The sequence below is a fragment of the Humulus lupulus genome, chromosome 2 (genome assembly GCF_963169125.1).
Source record: "Humulus lupulus chromosome 2, drHumLupu1.1, whole genome shotgun sequence".
Lineage (NCBI taxonomy): Eukaryota > Viridiplantae > Streptophyta > Magnoliopsida > Rosales > Cannabaceae > Humulus > Humulus lupulus.
This window is the reverse complement of record NC_084794.1, coordinates 114629195-114643013: the sequence shown is the minus strand read 5'-3', so window position 1 is coordinate 114643013 and position 13819 is coordinate 114629195.

Below are 13819 nucleotides of genomic sequence, written 5' to 3'. Positions count from 1 at the left end.
ATTTTCCTCAATGTCAAATAGTCTCCAATATGTTTCCCAAATTCCCATAAATGCCCCCAGGCTCCCCCGAGTCGGGTATAAATCCCCACTGTGACTTTTTCACTAAACCGCTCAATAGGATCGCCTCGAGTCACAAGCTGCAAATATATTCACATAATAATGTGGTCTCAACAATTTATCACAAATAATTACGTTTATGCCCTCAACGGGACAAAATTACAAATATGCCCTTTTAATCTAATCAGGGCCTACATGCATATTAATACTCATAATCATGCATCTCATATATCCAAATAATCATATAAGCATGCTTATCACATAATCATGCATTTAATCATTTAAATCACATATAATCCAGTTATGCCCTCCCAGCACACTAATCAAGGCCCTTAAGCCTTATTAGTAATTTTGGGTCGTTACATTGTATCTACTAGAGTTCACCTTCCACCAATTTAAAATATCAAACTGATGAGCATCATATCTTCACATGCCTCCATTGGATACTTGTCAACTTTAGTTTTAGGTTCCTTGTTATCAACTGCCCTAAGCCTCATTTTAGCACGTGTTTGAAAAATCTTGTATGCATTAACATCTCCACCTTCAATCTCCATATCATCTTGGCTTTGGGAAGTAATTGAACCTTGTGAGGTCAAATGTGAGTATATAATACTATACTTTTCATACATGTTGTTCAAAATACCTCTATTCTTTTTTATCTCTCTTTAAGCCTCCTCAACATCCCCATTACACAATGTCTCCAAAAAAAATATTGACATAAGCTTCCTTGTAGCATGGATCAAGCAACACAACCACAATTAAAAAAGGATTGATCTTTCCCAAACATCCCCAATACTTGTTAAATTTGGACTTCATTGATTGAGCCATTATACTCATTCTAATATCAGTACTACTACCCCCAAACATCTAATTGATTTCCAATAAAACATATTTGCTCAAGAAAAATGTTTCAAGTAACATAAAGAGTACCTAAGAATCACAGTGTAGCATCATAGAAAATCTTTAAGAACTTGACAAAGTACCTCGCCTTGTCCCAATCATTAGAGTCAGGAGACTTGCTTACACCACCATTACAAAAATCTTTCACATATGCCACGTCATGCGTCTCCATTCATTCAAATACCTTTTGGTATTGAATAGTAGCATCTAACATTAGATAAGTTGAATTCCAACGAGTAGGGACATCTAGGCACACAGTCTTCTTTGAGGTAATCTTTGCTTGTTTTGCACATGACTTCAATTTTAGCATTCTGCTACCAGATCCTCTCACAAATCAAATTACATTCCTAATCTTTGTTATGACATCCACATGCTCTTTCAAGCCATCCATGACAATCAAATTTAGTATATGAGCATTGCTGTAATGTCCCAATTTCCCTAATAAGGCTTAGTGCCTTTATTAGGGGGCCAGGAGGGCAATAATTGATTTAATTGAATTATTATGTGATTATATGCATGCTTATATGAATTATGTGAGTTATATTATAATATGACTATATTGGCATATTTAGGTGTATTAAGCATGCATGTAGGCCCGTTTCTTATTAGAAGGGAATTTTTGTAATTTTGGCCTGTTGAGGGCATATTCGTATATATATATGTGCATTTTGACTGAGACCACATTATCATGTGGATATATTTGGGTTATTCGGCACGAGACGATCCTAGGGAGCAAGTTATTGGTTTAGTCACAGCGGGGAGAAATACTCGGCTCGGGGCGAGCTAAGGGGTATTTTGGGTGATTTGTAGAGTCACCGGTGGTACGAACCACACCAACACTGTGATGAAACCCGACACCAAATATGGCACAGCCACCAAGAGCACACGAAATGGAATGAAGAACCACGACCCAATGCTTAGCCAAGCACGAACCTTGGTATGAGGAAGACGCCACAAACGGGGATGGAATCCGTTTGATAAGTCAGGATGAACGCCACAAGGAATCTCCTTGATAAGTTCAAAAGTTTCTTCAAGAACTCAAGAAGAAATAAACTCACAATTTCATTCAACATAATCTGATTTTTCCAAATGTTTTCAAGGCCTTATATAGCCGAAAATTACATCAATACAAGCCCCTTTGTCTTCCTAAAAAACTGAAATATTAAAGACAAGCCTTTTGTCTTCCTAATGAAACCGAAAAATAAAGACAACCCTTTGTCTTCCTAATGAAAACCGAAATTTAAAGACAACCCTTTGTCTTCCTAATAAAAACCGAAAATTAAAGACAAAAAGGACTCTTGGACTCACACAAGTCAAGTGTTTGACTTTTCACAAAATAAACAAAGACTAAATAAAAAAAAATACAAGATGACCAAATACAATAAGACTCATCAAGCTCCTAAATTGAGTCTTTTGGCTCGCGCCCTCGTCACCAGACCAACGGGAACTAGACTTGGATCTTTAGTCTTGGTGTCCTCATCATTCCCCCCCTCTTGAGAAGGATTTGTCCTCAAATCTTCACCTGCATCAAAAGGACTCAAATCAGAAACATTAAAAGTAGCACTAACAGTATACTCACCTGGTAAATCGAGTCTGTAGGCATTGTCATTGATCCTTTCTAGCACTTGAAACGGACCATCTCCTCGAGGTAGCAATTTGGAACGTCTTTGTGCTGGGACTCGCTCTTTCCTCATGTGTACACATACCCAATCACCGGGGTCAAAAATCTACTTGTGACGACCTTTGTGAGCATCAAGTTGGTTAGTGTTTAAAAGAACCTCCTTAACCTCACTTTTGTTTGCATAAAAATTATTCTGTTTTCTCTCTAATTTTCCCTCATTGATCGAACTCTTCTCTTTCTTTTCTCGCTCACTTGATTCAACCCTTTTCTCTCTTTGTCTCTCTTTTTTCTCACTCTCATTCATCTTTTCACTCTCCTTCTTTTGCTCACTCAATATTTTTTTATCACTCAATTTTTGCAACCTCACTTGGTCTTCATATACTTGCTTTGGCATCAATGGAGCTAGAGTGATTGTTCGTTGATGGAACGTGAATGAGTACTTGTTGGTGAAGCCATCATGCCGAACTCGCCGATCAAATAGCCAAGGCCTTCCTAGAAGGAGGTGTCCAGCTTGCATGGGAACCACATCGCACAATACCTCATCCTCATACTTGCCAATTCGAAATGATACCAGCACCTGTTTTGTAACCCTCACTTCACCACTATCATTCAACCGCTGCAACTTGTATGGACAAGGATGTCTAAGCGTTGAGAGCCCTAGCTTCTCAACCATGGAAGAACTAGCAACGTTAGTACAACTACCTCCATCAATAATCACACTACATACCTTGCCTTTCACATGACAACGAGTGTGAAAGATGTTCTCTCGCTGCACCTCTTCTTCCTCTTCTTTTGCTTGCAAATTTAAGGCTCGTCGTGTGACTAGTGCAAGCATTTCACCAGATTCTGGCCCATACTCTTCATCATCGATAGAAGCATCTTCCAATGGTGGCATGTCAGCAAGATCATCTTCATCTTCAGAATCGAGCTCGCCACTTTCTCGAATCACCATAACTCTCTTGTTTGGACATTGGCTAGCTATGTGTCCTCGCCCCTGACATTTGAAACACTTTATCTCACTAGAATGGGACGAAGTAGGGGCTGTGTTACCTTGAGGGACCGTGGCTGTGGTGGCTGATTTTGGTGTAAAGGATGAAGTAGGTTGGTCTTCTTCCTTCTTTGGATAGTTCGACCGCCAAGGTGTTGCACTTGAATTGTGTGGGCTCGGTCTTGGCTTTGAACTTGTACTACCCCTCTTGAGCTGCCTCTCAACTTTGATTGCCATATGCACCAAATCCTCCAATTCCACATAATGGTGTAGCTCAATTGGATTAGCAATCTCTCGATTCAACCCATTTAAAAACCTTGCCATTGTTGCCTCCCGATCCTCTTCCACATTGGCTCTAATCATAGCCATCTCCATCTCCTTGTAATACTCATCAACACTCTTGGAACCTTGACGAAGACCCTGCAACTTAAGGTATAGATCTCGATAATAATGAGATGGTACAAACCGTCGCCTCATCACCCTCTTCATAGCCTCCCAAGTGTCAATAGGACGATCTCCACTCCGCCTCCTGTTGATGCACAACTGATCCCACCAAACAATAGCATAATCAGTAAACTCAATTGCAGCAAGTTTTACCTTCTTCATGTCAGAGTAGTTGTGACAATCGAAAACCAACTCCATCTTCTTTTCCCACTCAAGGTATGCCTCAGGATCACTCTTGCCTTGAAATGCTGGAATTCTCATTTTGATATTTCCCAAATAATTATCTACCTGGTTTCTAGCTTCTCTATCCCCGCCATACCTCCTATGGTTACCCGCCGACATCCTATCATATTCTTCCTCTAAATCGCCCCCATCAAACTCTCTTTCACCCTCAACATCCCATTGTTGTACCCTGTTCCTCCGTGCCCTCCATTGCGTTCCCTCTTCTACCCTATCCAACCTCTCATGTATCTGCTCACACTCCGCCCTCATCATCCTTCGCATCTCCCCAATTAATGCTTGCATTTGTAGATTCGGAACCTCAGGTGGCGGAATATCATTGCTTGCATCTTTCTCTGGATTTTGTGCCATGATGGAAATCTGCAAAATAAGGTTAGAATAATATGGAGAAAAGACCTCACCACACTCCCTCACGTGTTTCGCTCGAACAATATTTTCACTCAAATCCCCTCGTGTTTCACTCAATTTCAATGGCTTTTACCCTCAAATAGGCTCACACCTCTGCCTTTTTCCACTCATATTCTTCTTTAAGTTCTTTCAAAACTAATCCACAATATCATGGAGGATTCAAGTAGCAAATCAAACCAGAACAAACCAAACGAACATAGAAAAACTGATGAAAAAATGATGATTTTTGGATCACTTGTGTGGGGTTTTGGCAAAAAGGCCTCTAGACCATAGGGAACAAGAATAGAACAAAAAATTTTAAGAGAGGTTTCCAGACTCTTTTTTTTTTTTTTTTTTTTAGGTTCGGATCCCTTTGAATTTTTCTTCTTCTTTCTTTTCTGTCTTTTCTTTCCTCTTGATCCTCAAACGCAGGTACAAGACACAAGAAAAAAAAATTAGACTTGGATTCGAAAACAAAACAACTCGGATTTCACAAAAGAGCAAGAGATTCTCAATGCAAATTCAGATTTTCACAATGAAAAACTAGAGAAACTCACTGTCAATTCAGATTTCACAATAAAACAAATTCGGATTGTACAATAAGAACAAGAGAAAAAACTCAATGCCAATTCGGATTGCACAATAAGAACAAGAGAAACTCAACCCCAATTCAGATTTCACAATAAGAACAAGAGAAACCCAAGGTAAAATTCGGATTTCAAAAGCAAAGCAAGAGAATCTCAATGAAAATTCGGATTTCACAATAAGAACTAGAGAAAACCAATGCAAAGTCAGATTCCACAAGTAGAACAAGATAAAACTCAAAGCCCTAATTCACGTTAAGAACCCTAATTCATGATTTCAGAAATGAAAAGAAAACAAAATAGGGGATTACAAAGGAATTGAAACTTTGTGTAGACTAGTTTCAGATTTCAAGGGATTTCACAAAGAAATAATGGGAACTAGGAAATAAGAACACGATTTGAACAAAGAAACAATCTGGAATAAAGAGATTAACTATAATGGTTTCAGATTTTTAGAAGGAAAACAGGAACAAAGACTAAGAAAATCAAGAACACGAATAGATAGATTTTTTTTTTTTTTTTCAAGAATTCCTAATATAATAACACGAACTGAATAGAAAAAAAATGAAAAAGGATAGGCCAAACCGGATGATCCTAAGCTTTGATACCAACTGATACGAACCCCACCAACACTGTGATGAAACCCGACACCAAATATGGCACAGCCACCAAGAGCACACGAAATGGAATGAAGAACCGCGACCCAATGCTTAGCCAAGCACGAACCTTGGTATGAGGAAGACGCCACAAACGGGGATGGAATCCGTTTGATAAGTCAGGATGAACGCCACAAGGAATCTCCTTGATAAGTTCAAAAGTTTCTTCAAGAACTCAAGAAGAAATAAACTCACAATTTCATTCAACATAATCTGATTTTTCCAAATGTTTTCAAGGCCTTATATAGCCGAAAATTACATCAATACAAGCCCCTTTGTCTTCCTAAAAAACCGAAATATTAAAGACAAGCCTTTTGTCTTCCTAATGAAACCGAAAAATAAAGACAACCCTTTGTCTTCCTAATGAAAACTGAAATTTAAAGACAACCCTTTGTCTTCCTAATAAAAACCGAAAATTAAAGACAAAAAGGACTCTTGGACTCACACAAGTCAAGTGTTTGACTTTTCACAAAATAAACAAAGACTAAATAAAAAAAAATACAAGATGACCAAATACAATAAGACTCATCAAGCTCCTAAACTGAGTCTTTTGGCTCGCGCCCTCGTCACCAGACCAACGGGAACTAGACTTGGATCTTTAGTCTTGGTGTCCTCATCAACCGGGACTCATTGTAGCGTGGTCATATTTTAGGAGAAATAGAAATATTCCGAGTTTAGCAGAATTATTTATTTCTGCATAGAACGGGATTATAAAGTGAAAATGACATTTTTGCCCTTATGGGGTGTTGAGGGAGAGGCGGGTTGAGTGGGGGAATTTTGGTCATTTGGGACTGTTCAAATATAAGGTTAAGGCTGAGTTCATTAACTCAGAAAATACAAAATCTCTCTCTTGTTCTCTCTCACCTAGCGCATTAGCGTTTTTGAAGGAAACTCGAGTTTTAATGCTCGGATTCAAGCGAGATTAGAATCATAGCGATTTTAGGGAAGATTATAAGATTTATAGCCTGGGGATTTAGATGGAAAACATATTTATCAGAGATAATTTGAGCTTTCAAGTTTCTGAGTTTTGTCTTTTTAAGTTTCTTAAGCTTTGATTGAATTTTATGATTTTGGTGAGTGTTTGATTCGATTTTGAGTTGGGTTTTGTTGCCTGTGATGGACTGATGATGTTTTGGGACTCAATTATGGGTTTGGTACAATTTTAGGGTGAGTTTTTGGAGGAAATGGTTTGGAACGTTTCAAAAACTGGGTTTGCAGGGTCACGCCGCGGCCTTCACGAACCTAGAAGCCAAGGTGTTTTCTTGAACCGCCATTGCGCTGCGGCGCCTGATGGGCTGCGCCGCGGCTACTGTCCAGAGAAAAAGAGGGTTGGGATCTCTGACTTAGGCGCCGCGGCTCAAATTGGAAATTTTGGCCAAGTTAGGTTTTGGGTGGAGGGAACTCAAACCTAAGGGCTCAGAAAGGATTCTACCACCCGTTTTAGTAGAATTCGAGGTCCAAGAGACTAGGACTCGGTCCAAAAGTCTTTATTTACTCGATATTGATAGATATCATTTATTATGGTTGTGACTAGGGTACCAATAGGGCTCAAGACAGGATCATGCTTGGGGGTCATTGTTAATTGACCTGTGTTTGGACCAGAGGTAAGAAAACTGCACCCAATATGTGATATATGTGATTGGGGGTTGGGCCGACTGTTAAATATATATTGATTATGGCTTGGGCCCCTGTGAATGAGCATGATTATGATTGTGCCTATGATTTCTTGACTAATCATGTTTGAATACTCTGTATGTGGATAATTGTTAAATGATGTATGCTTGTTTGCATTAACTGATTGAAAAGCATTTACTTATATGTTGAGGGTGACAATAGCGCATTGAGTGCTGGTTGATATGGTTAGGCCTAATCAGGAGCGTGACATACGCTTGACCGACCCAATGGTCATTGTAAAAGTTAAAGCGCTAGGTATGCTAGGGCAGCTCCAAGGCTGGTTATACAGAGGATAAGGCATGGGCCCCGGGGTGACTCCATAGTCCCATATCCTAGGGCACTGGGCACTGGTATGACTTATTAGTCATTTATTTAGGGCAACGAGCCTCGATGTGATACTACAGTCACTGATATGAATAGAATGCATGCATGAGTAGGGTTTACTGCTAGGCATGCTTATTATGATTTCGTTTTATGTCATTAACTGGTTATGAGCATGTTTAAGTTTTCTTCCTGGGCCTTGGATCACGGGTGCTATGTGGTGCAGGTAAGGGAAAAGGGAAGTTGGACCAGCCATGAGTTAGAGAGCATCAGTGGCGACGTGTACATATGCGGCTTCTCGACCACCACTGCCAGGGTTTATTAGTGAGACTAGTGTCAAACCTTATTTTGCCGCTTAGGTCAGCTAGTTGTAAATTTTGAATTGTAATTAGCCTTTTAAACGTTATTTTGGGTTCCCATGTATGAAAGTAAACATTTTAATGAAATGGATATTCCTTTTGACCAAAAAAATTAATCCTAAACCGTTAATCACATTTAGTTACACGTTTATGCCAAGAGACTTGTTTAGAGAATCTAACACTATTTAAAACACACAGTGTAATGGTCTTGGCTATCCAGGGCGTTACAACTTGTTATCAGAGCGTGCCATGGTCAAGGGTTCCTAAAGACTGACTGGGCATGTACACTTGCCACTAAAGAAAAGCTCGACTCAAGGTTTGGTAACTATTTATGTGGTTATGTGTTTAACTGCTTAAATAGGATATAAATGCCTTATCTGCCTGCCTTATTAGGAAGCATGAGATATTCTGATAGAGCCTAGCTCTTGATTGTTGAATGATTGATACAGACATGCTTATTAGCACTGATATTGCTTGCGAATGCAAAGGAAATGCTTATTAGCGTTGTTATATGTACATGTATGCCAGGAAATTCTTATTAGCACGGTTAAATGTTAAATAAATGCTTATTAGCATCGCTATTTGTCTATAAATGTTAGAAAATGCTTATTAGCATCGTTACTTGCTTATAAATGTCAGGAAGTGCTTATTAGCACCATGTTTGAGTATGAATATGAACTGACATGCTTATTAGCATGATTTTTGAATGAGATTGTTTGTTTGTTCGGTCTTGGACCGCAGGGCGGCAAGATGTATTGTTATTACTACCTAATTGGTTGAATTGATTACTATAGTGAGGTACAAGCTTGGAAGTATGCTTCCAGGGTAGTCAGATCTGCAAGTCGGCCAAGGTATACAAGCCGAGAATGATAATTAGGGTCAAGCCCCTCCGCCATCTCCTAAGAACTAGCAGTAAGTTCTTGTTGATATGCAAGCTAGATTACAGAGGCAGGAAGAAGAGATTCGCTTCATGAGACAACAACAAGGTTCCTGCAGGGAACGTTCAGCCAGAGGTGCCACCTGTGTTGGTGCCAACAGTAATACAACCGGAAGAGGCTGGGAACAGATGGGAACCTCTCTATGAAAGGTTTAGAAAGTAGCACCCTATAGATTTTAAGGCAGTATAGATCCAGCCAAGGCTGAACAATGGATGAGTATGGTTACCACTATCCTGGATTTCATGAGGGTAGTTGGTAAAGAGAGGGTGGTCTATGCCACATACATGTTTCAGGAGGATGCCCGAATTTAGTGGGAAGTAATATCCCAGACCAGGAATGTGAATACAATGGATTGGGAGGAGTTCAAAATGGTATTCAATGAAAAGTACTATAATGATGCAGTTAGGGTTGCAAAGGCAGAGGAATTCAGTAAGCTGCTACAAGGAAACATGTTAGTGACAGAGTATGCACTGAGATTTGACAGATTAGCCAAGTTTGCTGCAGACTTGGCACCCACTGATGGGACAAGGAAGGAAAGGTTCCTTCAGGGGCTACAACCTATGATAGCCCGGGATGTTTGTATTACCACCGTGCTTGGAGTGACAACATATGCACTAGTGGTAGAGAAAGCCCTTACTATAGAGGGCATAGAGAAAAAAATCAGCTGCGAGAACATGGTCAGGAGAGATACCAGGAGGATGGGACCTCCATTTATGGGTTCAGGTAGAGGCGGAGGCCCTAGTGACAATAAAAGGAAGGATTCACATACATATTCAGCTCCAGGCCCCGACAGGAAGCCACGTGGTATACAGATAGGCCGTCAGGGCAGCAATGAGGGTTGGAGGACTTACCGAGAGTGTGCCAGATGTAGGAGGCGCCATGTGGGAGAGTGTCGGGCAAATGTCTACTTTCTGTACGGGGTAGTGTGACACCCGAGAGCAAGAAAGGAAGAACCAAGGAAGGCGGACAGCTCGATTCCAGCTCGAGTGTTCGCATTGATGTAGGCAGAGGCTGAGGCTAGTCCCTCAGTAGTGACAGGGCACCTTTCTAGTGCTGGAACCTCTTATATTGTTTTGATTGATTATGGTGCTATACACTCTTTTGTTTCTATTAGGATGATTGATAGACTATGTAGGCCATGTGATTATTATGTTGTGGGGTTCAAAACCTTACTGTCCACTGGGGAGTTAGTAGTTTCTAGAAGATGGGTCAGATCACTGCCAGTGATAGTGGATGATAGAGAGTTGTTAGTTGACTTGATAGAAATGGTTATGAATGACTTTGACATGATCCTGGGTATGGACTGGTTAGTGAAGTATGGGGCAACCATAGATTGCAAGAAAAAGATTGTAACCTTTGAGCCTGAGGGTGAGAACCCCCTTGTATTTTTTGGCACTGTGCATGGACCCCGTGTACCTATGATATCAACATTGAGGGCTAGAGACCTACTGCGAGGTGGTTGCATATGATTCCTAGCCAGTGTGGTAGATACTACTCAGGTCGTTCCAGTGGGACCAGAAGAGACTAGATTAGTCTGTGAGTTCTTGGATATGTTTCCAGAGGATTTTCCAAGGTTGCCGCCACACAGAGAGATATAGTTTGTTATTGAACTGACACCAGGGACAGAGCCAGTGTCTAGGGCACCGTACTAAATGGCCCCAGCAGAGTTGAAGGAATTGAAGGTACAATTACTGTAACGCCCTGGCTACCCCAGAACAGTTACGGAGAACGGTGAATCGGAAATTTGACTCACTACCCGAGTCCTTTGGCTAAAAACGTGATCTAAGTGTTATTATCAGGTTAAGGTGGAAAACCAGTAAAAGGAAAGGGTACATTTCATTAAGTAAATAAACTGCTCATGAGCCTTTTAAAATGTTTACAAGTAGTTCGTATTACAAAAGAGTCGTTACAGTTTCAAATTTACAAACTCCACCGGCCTAAGCGGCAAAAATAGGGTAAACCCCTAGTCCCTCTGAGAACTCCTCGACCGTGGCGGTCATGCGGCCCTGTATGTACATCACATCGCCCAAGCTCTCCACTCAAGGTTGGCAAAGCTTTTCCTTTCCTTTACCTGCACCACGTAGCACCCATGAGCCAAGGCCCAGCAAGAAAGCACAATAAGATACGGTATAATATCAACAACGATCATAATAATCATCCAGGACTATCAGTCCAACAAATAGGTGACAATAGCCAAAAGTCACAATAATGAGCATCGCTCCCTCTAGCCATGTGACGATAGGGTCACCAGGGCTTAATCGACAAGTGTTTCATTCATAAGTTTGTTCAGGACAGGTGCATGGTGATTGGTCACCAACATAACCTTCCTCACGACTCTAGAGTCGAAACTATGGACAACGTCCCTTAGCCACGTGACAAACGGTCACTGGGGTCATATACCTTGGCTATAGTCATCTGGTCGTAGACCAGGCAAGCGCTTGTAAGTTTCTTCGACCTTAGGTCGGTCTCGCATTAATGCCATAGAGCCACTCAATGCGTGATCATCGACTTTAGAGTCGGTCCCTGACTAGTCAGTGTCTTAAACAGGTGATTAGCAATCATTAGCATTTGATATGCAATCCACGTTCACTTATAACAAACAACATGCCTCAATATCAAACCATGCATGTCATATACCTGTACAGGGTGCAACTGTGTCCATACACTGTTTTCTTACCTCAAGTTCGAGCGAGAAGTATGATAAAGACGACCCCTGAGAACGATCGGTCTTTTAGTTCCTTAGCGGTTACCTAATCACAACCAATTATAACCTCCATTAATGAGAATCCACAATAATAGGATCTTAACCTAAGCGCCATCCTCGGGACCTCGAAACATGCCCACACGGTGAGTAGATTCGATCCCGGGCCTTAAGGATTGAAACCCCAAGTCAAAAACCCTTAAAAACACTCAAAACGGGGTTTGGAAGGAACAGGGTAGCGCTACAGCGCTCAACCCCTAGCGCCACAGCGCTATACTCAGAAACTCCCAAGTGCCAGAAACCCTCCTGAGGAGCGCTATAGCGCCCTAGGGTGGGCGCTGTAGCGCTACCTCCAGCCCAGAACACCCCTGAACCGACCTTCTTCATCTCCTTCGATTCTAACTCGATTCCCAAGCTTCCAAAGCCTATTCTTGATGCCAAATGAACCCAAAAACCATCCCAACACATCCCAAACATCACAAGCATGGGAACCCTAGCCAAAACTCCCAACAAAAACCATGAATTCACCCTAAACATTTCAGCTGCAAAACAAAACCAAAACAGAGCAAACCAAAGAAACTATGGTTAGAAACTTACCCAAAGCTTGGCTTACGAAGCTCTTCAATAGTGGAACACACTCCCAAACTCCCAAGGCTTGCTTCCCAAGCTAGAATCCTCAAAGTTGGCTCAAAACCACAAAGAACAGAGAGAAAAAGAAGGTACGGGAGAACTCTCAAAGATACTCTGTTTTTCCATCACCTTTTTCAGCTAAATAAGGTTATATCTATCCTAGGGGTGAAATGACCATTTTACCCCTAGGTCATTTAATACTTTCTAAAGGCTCCTAAGGGCATTTTTGGTACTTTCCTCCTAACTCGTTAATCATAATTAACGCTCTCCAATTCCTGTTATTCTCGAAAATCATAAACACCAATAATTCACATCCCGTTACCCTTTATTTCCCGGTAACGCTCTAATCATCAAAATCACCCCGAGACTCAACCCAAGTCCCGACACTTAATCCCGTTGTGACTAAACCGCTAATCAATAATCTACGATCGTCTCATGTCGAACAGCTCGAACTAACCCACATCATAATGTGGTCTCAACATATATCACCGGCATGCATACAATTAACATTATACTATAATATAATTCTCATAATTATGCATAAACACATTTAATAGCGTAATGAAGCAATTATGGCCCTCCCGGCCTACAAATCCAGCCGCTAAACCACAATAGGGAATCCGGGGCATTACAATTACAATAATTGTTAGACTTGCATTTTATCAGACCCAGTTTCTCACCATGGGGTGCACCAGTTCTATTTGTAAAGAAGAATGATGGTTCTCTAAGGATGTGTATTGATTATAGGGAACTAAACAAGTTAACCATTAAGAATAAGTATCATCTGCCCATGATAGATGACTTGTTTGATTATTTGTAGGGTAAGAAGGTATTTTCTAAGATAGATCTTCGATCTGGTTATCACCAGCTGAGGATCAAGGAGGGAGGTATACCGAAGACTTCTTTTCGTACAAATACGAGCATTATGAATTTCTCGTCATGTCGTTTGGTTTGACTAATGCCCCAACAACTTTTATGGATATGATGAACAGGGTGTTCAAAGATTATCTGGATCGGTTTGTGATCGTCTTCATTGACGATATTGAGGTTTATTCTCAGTCAGAGGTAGAACATCAGCAACATCTCAGGTTGATTCTAAGTTCAAGAAGTGTGAGTTTTGGCTACCGCAAGTGACTTTTCTTAGTCACATTGTCAGCAGAGATGGGATCAAGGTGGACCCAGGTAAGATTGAGGCAATCAAATATTGGCCATGGCCAAGGCTAAGGAATGCCTCTGAGATTGGGAATTTCCTTGGATTGACAGGTTATTACAAGCATTTTGTGGAAGGGTTCTCAAGGATCGCTACCCCATTGACGGAA